This window comes from Diabrotica undecimpunctata, chromosome 9 (assembly GCF_040954645.1).
Source record: "Diabrotica undecimpunctata isolate CICGRU chromosome 9, icDiaUnde3, whole genome shotgun sequence".
NCBI lineage: Eukaryota > Metazoa > Arthropoda > Insecta > Coleoptera > Chrysomelidae > Diabrotica > Diabrotica undecimpunctata.
Window position 1 is genome coordinate 120,908,011 of NC_092811.1, and position 14,960 is coordinate 120,922,970.

Genomic DNA, 14,960 nt, shown 5'->3' on the forward strand with positions numbered 1-14,960 from the left:
AATGGTCGGTCTACGTCAGAGCCTCAAACCACACTAACCAAAATTCGTTAAGATGTAGTGAGGTATGCACCGCATTGGCTACGTCGAGTTAAAGGTGCTGCCATCTAGTTAAGTTGATTAAAATGAAATTTAACAACCTGTCCCGTGTAACAACTAAACCCCGGTCTCCCCTACCTTTAACTTGTTCTATTTCTTCCTTCAGATATCTTTGTTGCACTAATCTAATTAGTTGATTAGTGGCATTACTTTGCACCTGAACAAAAAGCATTCCAACTAATCGTTGATTGACTGATTTTAAGTTACCAAAGAATCTAAGAAATTCATCTGATAGAAAAGATAAAAAATAAATCTTCTGTTTTTAGTCCACATTATGTTTGATAGAATCGGGCAAGGAGAATGACCAGTTATCTTCAGTAGTGCAAAGGTACTCCGGACCAACCCACCAAGCAGGGTATTTAGAAAATTCTCAGGAAAAAGTCCACGGGGTTCATGGTCAGCATTATTTATTGAAGAAGGAATATATCGCCAGTGTTTTGAAGCAACACTGTCTTGACTGTAAAAAATTCTGTTACTAACGAAGGTTTTTCACTTATAATAGTCTTCACTATCAACGTGTCAGGATTAAGAACACCATAAGGATCGAATATGCGAGCTATTTGACTTAAAGAGATTTCGTTTTGTAGGGAAGTTTGAGAGGTAGAATTTTGTAAAAGATATCATCAGTTGTTGGATTCCATCCAAGTCCTAATACCTTCAACGAAGATTGATCTGTGAAACAGCGGCGGCCGGACAGGTGAAGTAGGTGAAGGTGAGGTTCACCAAAAAAATATAATTAAATTGAGACAAATAAATAAAAAATCAAAACAACATTATTATATCTAAATTCTGAAATCAATTTATTTATTCTCTTTTAATTAATCTAAAAATTAAAAAAGACAACTAGCTTTATTAGCGGTACGTACTTGACGGTCAAGTCCTGCCTGTGTCACTAGCCGTGTAGGATTCAGGAATTGGTGAATATAATTTTTGAAATGCGAAATCCATCTGCACAAGCATTCACGGTTGCCATGGCAACGTGACGTCGGCCTATCCTTAGTGATAGCTGAGAAAACTGGTGAGTGAAGTTCCGTCTAAAAATACGTTATCCGTCTTCACCCACTGTTGGATGTGTATTTGGTATTCCTATTTTTCGGAAATTTCTCTCAGCGACAATATTTTGAAATTTAGTCTATTATATAGATATTTTTTATATAGTATATTGTATAGTATAGTATTTATTAGTTTAGTTTAGTCACAGTATTAATTTTATTTGTTTAGTGCACTTTATTAATACATTTCTCTGTGGTTTGTTTCGGATTTCGGATATAAAGTGTTCTCGTGGATGTCGTTTGGACAAAAATAATTTTAGACAGACATGAATCCAATTAATGACTTCTTCTTTTTCTTCCTATGCCGTCTACATTAACGGAGGTTTGCGACGACATTTCTAAAAGTTTCTCTGTCTTTTGCAACGTAGAATAATTCGTCTACAGTCATGTTTGTCCTGTCTTGCATGATGACCTGCATGATGACCTGCAGAACACTATATTAAATGGTGACTAAATTAATGACTTGGTATGGAATATATTAGAGACTCCGTTTAGGCATTGGAAAAATGAAGATAAAAGGGATGTTCTTTTACATGGTCGACCAACCAGTATTTTAAACATCTGCGTCTGATCCAGAGTGGTCGGCTGCAATCAGCATCTGACTCAGGGTGGGCGGCTGAATCGGAACTCACCAACCCGTTTTAGCAGGCGTGGTGTTTTAATCGCCAAAAAACCCTCAATGAAATGTCAAGGTTCAGAACTAAAATACCCCAGGCAAGCAGAACGAATCGTATCTAGTATAAGTGCCCTAAAAAACTGTTTTCAAGTTATTAGGGCCCTAAACTCTATACATTTTTTTAACGAATTTTTAATGAGATTTTGGCGCGAAGTAGGTACCAAAACTCCTTTTGGCTCCGGCAAGCTTTCCTCATCTTCACCACTTTTTTAGACCACGAGCCGCCACTGCTGTGAAAAAAACTGTTGCAGAATATTATCCAAAGGAATATTAGCAAGAGGGAATAATTGAAAAGCATTACTTACCCATTTTGCGTAACCCAAATTAACCGCGTTTCAATAAAGGTATTAATTCTTTTATAGCTATAATACTATTGTGTAAAGAATTTCTTCCTGTCACCACATTATCTGCTTAAGTATCATTCAGGAGTATAGATGAGGCTACAGGTAAGTATGTCTCAGTGCCCATTTAATTTCGCCGAATTAGGACTATAACGAAATGCCATTATCCAGTACAGTAATATTAACTACCCACCCTCGGAAAAAGAAACTTTGCCGCGGAACCGGACAGATAAACACAAAAAACAACAAATGCAATGTAAAAGGACTATGAATATCGGAACTTGGAACGTCAAGAGTTGGTACAGACCTGGAGCTGCTATAAATGCTGTGGAGCAACTGGAAAACATACGAATGGATATACCAGCAGTCCAAGAAATAAGATGGCCAGACGATGGAAATATAAAAATAAGTAAATCCACCATCTTCTTCAGCGGTAACAAAAACTGAAGACATGAATTTGGAATGGGCTTTGTGATTAGAGATAGCCTAGTACAGAATATACTAAACTTCAAACCTATAAACGAAAGGATATGCTACATACGAATAAAGGGAGAACGATACAACATTTCGATTATCTCAGCGCAACGGAAGAGAAGGATGAAGATATCAAGGATGACTTCTACGATACCCTAGAAAGAGAGATAGATACGATGCCCAAACAAGATATGCGCATACTCTGCGAGGACTAAATAATAAACTGTCTGGCAGCTTTGAAATCAACAGTGGACTCAAACAGGGTGATGCGTTATCTCCACTACTTTTTAACCTTGTATTAGAGAAAGCCATGAGGTCGGCCGAAATAAAAACAGAATTGCTATCGGTTCAAGGTCCCAAGCTATTACTCGCATATGCAGATGGCATAGATCTCGTTGGAGACTCCATCATGTCCACCAAAGACATCTTCAACAAGGTGGAAGGAGCAACAAGTGAAGTAGAGCTGAAGACTAATGAAGAGAAGACGAAATATATGTGTATAAATAGAACGACACGAAGAGACAGAATAGGACAAAATGTGACAGTCAACACTATAGATAAAGAATATATATTACTGAATAGATAGGAAACTGTGTAGGTTATTTCTGGACAATGCGCCATCTGGTGGCCTTAGGAAAGCAACATCTTTTTAAAAAATCTTCTCGTAATTCTTCAAATATAAAGATTGATATTGAGGGTTTGATTACAAAAATAAAACAAACGTTGGTTCTTTTTCTACTTTATTTTTTTTCTATAAACATTAATTACATGTATTTAAATGTAGTTGGTTAAACAGTGGCTATTCTGTAAATTCTATAAATTACAACAGAGAAACAGAGAAGGAATAGCATTACATTTCAAGGTGGACTTATATCTCGATCCAACATAGCGGGCTTCTGGTCCAAAATAAATTGTGCAAATGCTTTCACACTTTCGAACCCTGTCCATAGGGTGCACCGTCAAGTCGTCTCTGCCAATTTTATTAATCCAAAAATCATAAAGCTAAAAAATAAATAGTTTGTTTTTAATATTTTCTGTGAAATAATGTTACATAGTATATTTCTAGAGGTGCTTTACAAAAGGACAAATAAACAAAAGTTTTGTAGAAAAAGTTCTTAAAACATTGAAGAATTGCCACATTTTTAATGGCGATAATTTTACTTCCTAAAAAACTTTTACCTAATTCTATATCGGCAACAATTCTAATACACATCATAACGTGGAAGGAAAGAAGTTTGGGACAACATCGGACATTTTAAGGCAATTATTAAAAAATAAATAAAATCTTATATCAGCATATTCTACTTACCGCCCTATCCTTTGGAAAAATATGCATTTGAGCATCCTTATTGTAATTATTACAACACTTAACGCAACAGTTAAAAACCGTAATTATTTAAATATGATGGCAAAAAAGCAAACAATTATTTAATCGCAAATAATACAACTCGAAACACTGTGTCGAAACCACAATAAAAATGGCGTCCTTGTTTTGTTGGTTGCGGTATTGCACAGTCACGATAATGCTACGCCCTCTGGTGTCCTTAGGAAATACAAATTTCAGAGGACTGTCACTCCCATAGGAGATACCCGGGCATGGTCAACACCTTTAATTTTGAAAGAGTACAACGTTTTAAGTATCTGGGGGCAGTAATCACAGCTGGCAACAATGTTACTGAAGAAACGAAAGACAGAATCGAATCTGCAAAACGCTGTCTATTCGCACTGGATAAGCTCATAAAATCAAAAAATCTTACAAGAAGTTCAAAGATCAAAATCTATCAATCCATGGTCAGACCTGTAATAACATACGGATGCGAAACGTGGACCATGACCAAAGCAAACGAAGAAAAGCTCAGACGCTTTGAACGAAAAATACTTAGAAAAAAACGGGTGTGGCAGTCCAGTGTGACTGCCGGTGGAAGTTACACTTCTATACACGCATTCGCCGTTAAAAATTTATTTGGGAGTCAATCTACACAATCATTACATATGTAATTCTATAGGTAAGACATAGCAGAAAGAGAAACAGAATTAATAACAACTTACTAACAATGAAGGATTTAATCAATATTTTGATGAAAATGTATATTTTTATTTTGGTATGAAAGGAGTTGAATGCAAAAATTTTTTTACACATACTCTACAGTAAAATTCATTGTTTATTTTGTTATTAATATACCTAATAATACAATACAAATTAAACTGCAATATTCATAAGTATTTAAAAATGACAATAATATACATAAAAAAAATACACTACAATACAATGCAACATAATTCCATATAATAATACAATACAAATTGAAATGCAATATTCATAAGTATTTAAAAATGACAATAATATACATAAAAAAAATACACTACAATACAATGCAACATAATTCCATATAATAATACAATACAAATTGAAATGCAATATCCATAAGTATTTAAAAATGACAATAATGTAATAATATTAATAAGAAAAGTCCTCCCCGACTGGGAATCGAACCCCGGTCTCCCGCGTGACAGGCGGGGATACTGACTACTATACTACCGAGGACATAACACAAACATATTTCAAAATTGACAGTTCTGGATCATACAGTAATTTATTGAGATTATTATTTTGAAATACAAAAGACTAATATAATTATGAACATTTAATAAATAATACAAAACATATCACCTAAATAATAATATTATTAAATATTTTATTATATGTATAATATTATATGTATATATATCTTTATGTAATATATATAATATTAAATTATATATACAAAAGGAACATTTTTATATTCGGGAGAGGAAGAGAGAGAAAATTTATCTTCTGTCTCTCTCTTACTCATTATCTTACATATGTAATGATTTCACAGATTCACTCCCATACAAATTTCCAACGTGGAGCGCGCGTATAGAAGTATAACTTCAAAAATTTTCGGACCTCACCATGACATCACCACAAACCAGTATAAGATCAGAACCAATATCGAATTAAAAGCACTCTACAATGACGCCGATATTGTCCAAGAAATTAAATCACAGCGACTAAGACGGGCAGGCCACGTGCACAGACTGCATAACGAAAGACTTGTAAAACTGATATGGGAGGAGATTCCACAGGCAAAAGACTACTCGGACGTCCCAGAATGCGAGAGAGAGATAAGATCCAAGCAGATCTCCGGAAAATGAACATTCCATTTGACCCTAGGTGGATGGAAGACCAAACAAATTGGAAAAAAATTGTACAGTCAGCCAAGACCCACCCAGGGTTGTAGCGCTACGTGATGATGATGATGAGTACAGTAATATATTCTTGGCATACCGTGCCAAGGCTATATTCCCCGGAGTTCACCAGCTCTATAAAGCATCGCTTAGGTAACACTTTGTCCCATTACAATACATCCCGTGGACACAGTGTTGTTACATATCACGATTAGTCGCAGCAGTGAAAATGAAAAGATGTTCATTGTTGATTGTTACTCAACCTTCGGTTGGAGAAGATACTACAAGAAGAAAAATAAAAACATACCTAACCACTTTCTGGCATTTTATTTGTTCTTTTTTTTTTAGATTTTTATGACCCTTCAGAAATCATTCATGGCTGTCACTGGCTACCATCTAAATAGATCGAAAACGTACTGGCTCCAGAACCAATTTTATTGTTTCTTGGGGAATACTTACTACAAAAGCAAATATGAAATCTTTTACCGGAACATGAAAGACAAAACGAGATAACTTTCATTGCCAGGATATGGGTGGATGATGAGAAAATACAACAATGTGAAATGCTTCTTTTCCTTTGATCTTCGGTGTATTTTTGAAATCACTTCTAACCTTTTCGGGAGAAAATACAAAGCGTTGTATACCTTTCTAATTTATTTCAATTTAATTAAATGCTAAAAAGTTATCAAATATTCTATTGTGAATAAACCACTGTGAGATTATAAATTCTTTATTTGACGTTTTGGATGGAAGGCGTTTTCTAAATATATTTTTAAAGTAAAAAAAATATTTTGAACTTGATATCTATTATAACAATTGATATTTAATTGATATATATTTGATATCTTATTGATGTAAGAAACGATACTATGATGAAACTTTATTAGACAACAGCCAAACATACTGTAGCGAATAAATTTAAGCAAAGAGATGTTAAAGAAAATGAAATGAATTCTACCATGCCATCATTTTCCCATTCATCACTTACGAACAAAACGTAGTAGAGAGTAAAACCTTGTTAATATCCGTGCTATATTTATAAATTAAGAAAGCCTCATTTATAAACTTATTAAAAAAATTAAAAAATTCACACACATTTTCGTAAAAATAACGTAGAAAAAACTGTCGAAATTATGTGGGTATATTTCCACAAAACCAAATTTGAGGCCTTTTTCCTAATTAAATAAATACACTTTCAGAATTAACGGGAGGTCCTTTCATTACGAAAGCTAAAAAAGTCTTCAAAGCACAATTACGCCTGTTATAAGCCCAAATATCTGGAATAATGACAAAAAATGAACCCAATTTTCCCGCCTAATTGTAAGTGATTGCACGCACATTACCGCCTAACGTTTTTCACGACAATCTGCGTATTATCTCACCTAAATAATCTGCACATACAGGTTGTCGCATAAAAGTGATTATGAATGTTGTGTAGTAATAATAAACGGTAGATGATTATTGTGAAATGTCATGAAATTTAAATTTGGCGCATTCGCATTTCCGGATATGTCCGCCATCAGAGGCCACTTTTTTGGTCTCCTTTTCATAACGATTAGATTCCCTCTTTTGTCTTTTTGCTCGATGCCTAAAATACATAGTAACTTGACAAATGACAGTACCTATTTTTAACTAAACACAGAAATACAAATAGTTATTTAATCAACAAGTGTATTAATAAGGGCGGTTAACAAATGAGATATTTTAACGCGTGAGCGAAGCGAGCGCGTTAATGTTCGAAATTGTTAATCGCCATTTTAATTCACGAGTTCGTTACAAAACATTTCCGTCGACCGAACTTTTCAGAAATAAAAATATCTTAGTTTAAATTTGTATTTACTTAACAATAAATAATGACATACAATGACAGACAGTACTTACAGCGGCTATGTCATTTTAAATAATTTTTTAGTGGGAATATAAATAGGTACCCAATGTTTGGTTGCCTACACCACAGGTTACTGCCAATCACAGAGCGTTAAATGTGGTTAAATTAATTTCATCGAGTTAGAATCTATAGAGAGGGCATCACGTGACTAAAAACGACCTCACTTCGGCCATATTGTGTTGCCACTTTTGACAGATCGTATATGTTTATTTACGTTGGTTGTTTTTCGAATATTTTTAGTTTTATAATACTTTTATAGAAACTGTAATAGTATATTGTGATAGTGCATAATAATGATTTCTTGTTCTCAACGTAGTTGCAGTAGCAGAAGCGGTATTAATAAAAAATCTTCAGGAATATCGTTCCACAGGTTAGTATACAAACATGTAAACAAAGGAATGGCCCGTACTTCAGAGAATAAATTAATAGTATTTGACTGTATTAATTTATCTTTATGTATAATATATCGTGTTTTTAGTGTTTACCGAGGGATAAATAAATCATAGTTAATTAAAAATGTTTGCACTGTTTTAGATTATGTTTAAATATTCTGAATAACTAGTCATATTTTTATAGTAGTTTTAATATTATTGAGTCCGGCCATGATCCCACCGCCATATTGGTTTCACAGTTAGCCACGCCTACCTACGCCGTTTTTAATACATACGTTAATATGCTCATAGCTTCTCCATAGATTCTAACTCGATGATTAATTTATACAAGCAATGTATGTTGTGTTGCATATTCATTAATAGGGGTCATTAATCAATGATTTTGAGGGTGTTAAAATTAATCATAAATGGATGGTCGACGGAAAAGTAACAAAACGCAATTCTTCTTATTCTTAAAACATGAATATTTTACAATAAAGAATGTCAATTTTTATATAGTTTACACAATTTAATATTATTGATGTGTTGGGAGGATAAGTGTAAGCTTAAATTGAAGTTTGTGGGGTCAAAATTTTAGGAGCGGCTAAATGTAGCAGACGAATCCAACGTTGCCAAGTTGGCTAGTCACAGAGATTAGCATAACCATAGATACAGTATAGAAAAGATCTTACCGCGCTTTCGATTTTCGATTACAAAGTATATCAATTTATCAATTCTTTATTTTTTTGGTTTATCGTTTATGTGCGGGTTTTTTTTTCGGTTGAAGATAATTATGGTTGTAATGTGCAAAGAATGTTCAAACGTTTATTCAAGCCAGAGTAATCTGAATAGACATTTAAAGGAAATTCATGGCTTAAATGCAATATTTCTTTTAGGCTACGGCTAGAATTAGTACGGTACCTAGAGGATTGTCATAATTTTAAAATGGAACGAGAGATGTACGAATTCTCTACAATTGAAGGTCAGTATGAATCCATTTACGTTCTAAATATCATTAGGTACTTACATTATTATTTTTTTAGACTTTCAGATTTGGTTAAAAAACTTTCAAAGTGTTTCCAACGCAGAATACATTTGTCCTCGTGGTTTAGTTTCTTCAGTTTCCGTTAAAGATGTATATTATGATTGTAGTAGATCAGGTATTCTTGTAAACAAAATAATATTTTTTGTTTGTTTATTTTTAATTTTGCAGGAAAGTTTCCCACATTCGGAAAAGAACAAAGAAGTGTCAAGGATCTAAGAAAATTAATGTTGCTTGTACTAGTCAGATCAAACTTATAAAGAATGAAACTAATTCTAGAGTAAAGGCAATTTTTGATAAGACACATTATGATCATAGCGTTGATATTCAACATTTGTCAATTCCAAAGGAGAAAGAGCCAACATCGCACAAAAGTTAAATAGTGGTGTAAGTGTAACAAGGTAAACTATTTTATTAAATTATTATGTATATGAAGTTAATTGCATACACTTATTATTTTTTAGAATTCTTGATAATAACAGAAATAATTTTAATGATGAAAAACTAAAGCGTATAGATTTGCTTACCAAAAAAGATATACACAATATTAAAAACGCATTTAATATACAAATTCAGGATGGAGTTAGACATGTTCAAGGTACTTTATATTTAGAAATTCTTATGAAATTTAATTATTCTGCTGACATCAACTAAAAATATATTCGTTTGTTACAGATGCGGTTAGTGTTGATATGTATGTACAAGAATGCATGAATTTAGAGCATAATCCAGTTCTATTATATAAAGCACAAGGTGAAGTGGATGAAAACTCTTGCTTAAAAAAAGATGATTTCTGCATTATACTTATGAATGTATCACAACAAAAAATGTTATTGCAGTTCAGCAATATTATATTGGCTATTGATAGTACACACGGTTTAAATGCTTACGATTTCGAATTAACAACTCTTGTAGTTGTCGATGAGTGGGGTTTCCTGGTGCATGTTTATTAACAAATAGAAAAGACACTTTTATATTTGAACTATTTTTTCAAACAATTAAAAATAAAATAGGAGTCTTAACACCAAATGTATTTACGACAGATATAACGCATGTTTTCTATAATGCTTGGAGGTTAATTATGGGTGAAGTTAATATGCAATTGTATTGTGCATGGCACGTAGAAAGAGCTTGGCAATTGAATATGTCCAAAATTAGTAATTTAGAAAAAAGAAAAATAGTATACCAGTCTTTAAAAATTTTACATACTGTAACAGATAAAGAAGAATTTCAGAAACTGTTATCAAATTTTATCGAGCAAACATTTGAAGATGGAGAAACAATAAATTTTGGTGAATATTTCTTGAATACTTATGCTAGAAATTTTCAACTATGGGCTTATTCATACCGTCAAAATGCAGGAATTAATACAAACATGAGATTAGAGAGCATGCATAAAATTATAAAATATGTGTATTTAGATGGTAAAAAGGTTAGACAAAGGACTTGATGCATTTATACAATAAATTCATTAGAGATAAAGTTGTTGAGCGAATCTTAAAAAAGGTAAAAGGAAAAAATTCACCACATATACAGCTTATAAACAAAAGACATAGAACTGCAATAAAAGAAAGTAATCAAATTAAAATAATTGAAAAAATAAATAGTAGTAATATGTGGTATGTATCAGAATTAGGCAGTACTACTTCAAGTATAAAAAGTTATGAAGTGGCAAAAAATAGAGAACCATGCTGTCACCTAACATGCTCTGAATGTCATGTATGTATTCATTCGTTTAGTTGTAATTGTATAGATTTTTTTATAAAACATACAATATGTAAACACATACATAGTGTTGCTTCAACTTTAAGACAGAAGTCGCTTGAACGAAATATAAATTTAGGTATTAGTGACAATGATGATAGTGTAGAAATTATAGACCATTTAAAAACGCTGTCACAAAATAATGATAATATTACTGACAATATTCAACAGTTGAGAAAACATGCTACAATAGAAGTTTCTAAACTACAACACAATATAGAATATGTAAGTACTTACTGTGTGAATGTTGTCTCCTATATTAACAAATAATTAGCATCAGACGATTAAAAATATCTTAATTATAAGCAACTTATTCGCTAAATATGCGAGTAAGTTTATTGGTTTACCACTGATATCAGAAACTTCAATCCTGAATTTTGAAATTCGCGCTATTCTTTTTCTAGCCAACTTGGCAACGTTGGATTCGTATGCTACATTAAAGCTGGATTTTCACAGATCCGATATCCGATGACACGAAATACGAAATTTTTTGTACGAATATATTTGATTGTCGTATCCGAAATTTTTTGACATATATGTCATATACATATATAATGTATCATGTGTCAGATTATTGGATGGATTAATACATAGATAAATAATAGGATAAGATTAATATTTATTTCAATTAACTGTCAATAAATGTTAGCTGTTTTGTTTGATATAATATATATTATACTGAGCTACGTTCTCGTCGTTTTTGCCTCACTGTAGAAGACCCAACTTTATTCATTACATTTATATAATAATTAGGTCTTTGTTCCATTTTAAATATATTTCAAATAGTAAACATAAACACTCCACAAAAGGAAGGTTAAGGTTCAAGTTAGAATGTCAACAATGTCAAAATTCATCCGATTTTCGTGCAAAAGTTAAAATATTCTTCCGATGACTTTTTATTTCGTACGAAAATCCCACCTGTCATTTTTCAACCAATGAAATTCGCTGAAATTTATATCGTATCATCGTACCGTCGGATGTCGGACCTGTGAAAATCCACCTTTAGCCGCTCCTAAAATTTTTATCCCCGGCCGCCATCTTGGAAAAAGAGGGGAAAGAGTTTTCGCGATGTATCTATTATATTCAATAGTATTTGTAACAAATTAAATTATTTATATCTTTATTTTTATCCTAAAATTGAAAATAAAAAAGTTGTAAACAAAAATAACTAAAAATTTTGGAATAAATTTTTTTTTGGGGCCTTAAGTATAACTTTATTTTCTGGTCATTTTGAAATGATATCAGAGTAATATTATAGAAGGTTTTTCATAGAGTAATTTTCACTACAAATTTGTTTAATTTCATTCATTTTCTCAAGGTTTTACAGCGCTGAAAATTATTCTATGAAAAACCCTCTATGATATTGCTTTGATGTTATTATATTGTAAAATTACCAGAAAAAAAGTTGTAACGAACAAATGAAAATTTTTACCAAAGTTTTTACACAGTATAGATAACAACTATACTGTGTTGTTATCTATACTGTGGTTTTTAGTTATTTTTGTTTATAACTGTATAATAATTGTCAATTTTGCGATAAAAAGTAATACGAATAAAGTTATCTTCAAGAGCAATCTCCGCGGCGGAGGTCGGCAATCATCATAGCTATTCGGACTTTTGAGACGGCTGCTCTGAAAAGTTCATTTGGTGTACATCCATACCACTCTCTAAGGTTGCACAAACATGACATTCTACGCCTCCCTATGCTTCTCTTTCCTTGGATCTTTCCCTGTATCATCAGTTGGAGCAAGGTATATTTCTCTCCACGTGTAATATGTCCGAGATATTCCAATTTTCTTGTTTTAATTGTATTTTTAAATTTCCATTTATTCATTCATCCTTCTCAGAACCTCTTTGTTTGTGACGTGTTCTGTCCACAATATTTTCAGAATTCTTCTATACACCTACAGCTCGAATGATTTCAGTTTTTTCATTGATGTCGTATTCAAGGTCCAAGATTCCATTCCATAAAACAAGGTCGAAAAAACATAGCACCTCGCCAACCTAACTCTTACTTCTAATTTTAAATCCCTTGTACTCTATTCTGATTTTGATCTCCTGAATGTAATCATTTGTAGAGTTAATCATTGTTCCCAGATATGCATATGTGTCCACTTGTTCGACGTTGGTTCCGTTTATTAGAAGATTCTCGTTATTTCTTTGCGTTTTCGATATTCTCATAAATTTCGTCTTCTTGACGTTCATTATTAGACCGTACTCTTTTCCATACTCTGCTATTCTGGTCAGCAGTCTCTGAAGATCTTCAATATTTTCGGCTAAGATCACAGTGTCGTTCGCATATCTAAAGTTGTTAATGGGAACTCCATTTACCTTTATTCCAGCTGTTTCACTCTTAAGAGCTTTTTTGGGGATGGAGTAGGCATTAAAAAGAATTGGCGACAATACGCTTCCCTGTCTCACTCCACATCTAATAATACGTACTTTTGCTCGCTGTTTATAGTATCTATAAATTTGATATGATCCTGAGGTCGTTGTAGTCAATCTTCTTTGATTTCAGGACATTCATTAATTGTTCATGTCTTACTTTATCGAATGTTTATATTATTTTCAATTTTACGATAAAAATAAATAGAAATAAAGTTGTAAACAAAACCCTTTGCCCCCATTTTTCCTATATAGCGGCCGGGGGCCAAGGATGGCGACCCCACAAACTTGAACTTAAGTTTATAATAACCACCCCAACACATCAAAAAAAATTAAGCCCTCTTAAAAATGTAATTTTAATGTAACTTTTCAATAGCACTAGGCAACTAAAAGAACTAAAACAACTAAAAGCACAGAAACGTCTATGTGGTCTTGATCTTAATGAAGGAAATTTTTCAAGCAGCACCTCTACGTGATGCAGACGATATGCAGGTAAGTACCTATGACTACAATGTTTTTTTTATTTTTTCTTTATTCTTATTTATTCTTTTATTATCCCTGTTTACGAGTTTCTGTATTTCTATTCGGGGCTTGTGGTTGATTGTTTTTTGACGTACGAAGAAAAGCCCAAAAGGTCACAATACAACACTGAGGTGTTGTATTGTGGTATGAAGAAAAAGAAATAGATAAATAATACAAATTATGATATGTAGAGAAAAGTAAAACTAGGAATGGAGTTGTATAATTTTGCCGATAGAGAAATAAGAGATAACGTAGTAGAAGTTGTAAGAAACAAACAACAAAACACGTCTCATTCAAATAATAAACCATTATTTTTTGTATAAATTATACTTTATAGTTATAGTTTTATTTTATTTTTTGCGATTTTGCAGTCGTTTTTAATGTTTAATAGTTAATTTCAATCTAAATGTTAAAAATCAATATATTATTAATAATATAATAAATTAATATATTGATTTTTGCGAGACTGTCTTTCGGTAGTAATATTGTCGCATCCAGCATCGGTGTCATTCCAACATACTCCTACCTTATTACAGCATACTTCCATCCTTCTTATTACATTACTTCCACCAGCACTGTATAAATAATGATAGAAAAAGACATTTAGAGTTGTGTGTTTAGTGTGAAGTTTGTTTTAACCATATTTATCTTTCATTTGCTATTGTATTGGAAAAGTAAGCTAAATGTTTATGTGCGAAGTAGAATCTCAATGAATCTGATCAATTTTAAACTTAAAATACTTTTTATAGTAGAAAACTATCTTTCAGATATCCCCACTAGTTATACAACCAAGTTTACTTGAAGGAAAATATTCTCATTAATTTGTTGACACTATTTAGCTTAACATCGCGAAAGGTAGGGTTATGATCAATAAAGGAAATAAATGTTTAACAAAATTAGTATAGAGATTAATTAATTATTCTGAACAAATAATTTATTTATCCAATTTATTTATTGATCAAATTTTACCGTTTATACAAGCGTAAAAGCTGTAGTAAAAAGTACCAATTTTTATTAATGGAATGAAGCAACTATTTTGTATATTTTTTAGTTTGTATTTGTTTATTTTTTATATTATTTCATTGATGTTTTTAAATTGCCGCTAGAAATTTCACACATGCGTATTTAAAACACCTCCT

At 32.2% G+C, this 14,960-nt stretch overlaps 1 long non-coding RNA gene across 1 annotated transcript; it reads left to right on the forward strand.

Moving 5' to 3' along the window:
• The first annotated feature begins 9,058 nt into the window (after positions 1-9,058).
• LOC140449956 (uncharacterized) lies at positions 9,059-9,992 on the forward strand. The gene is made up of 4 exons (XR_011951929.1): positions 9,059-9,268; positions 9,322-9,551; positions 9,615-9,748; positions 9,826-9,992. It is a non-coding gene; the product is annotated as an uncharacterized lncRNA (long non-coding RNA).
• The last annotated feature ends 4,968 nt before the right edge of the window (positions 9,993-14,960 follow it).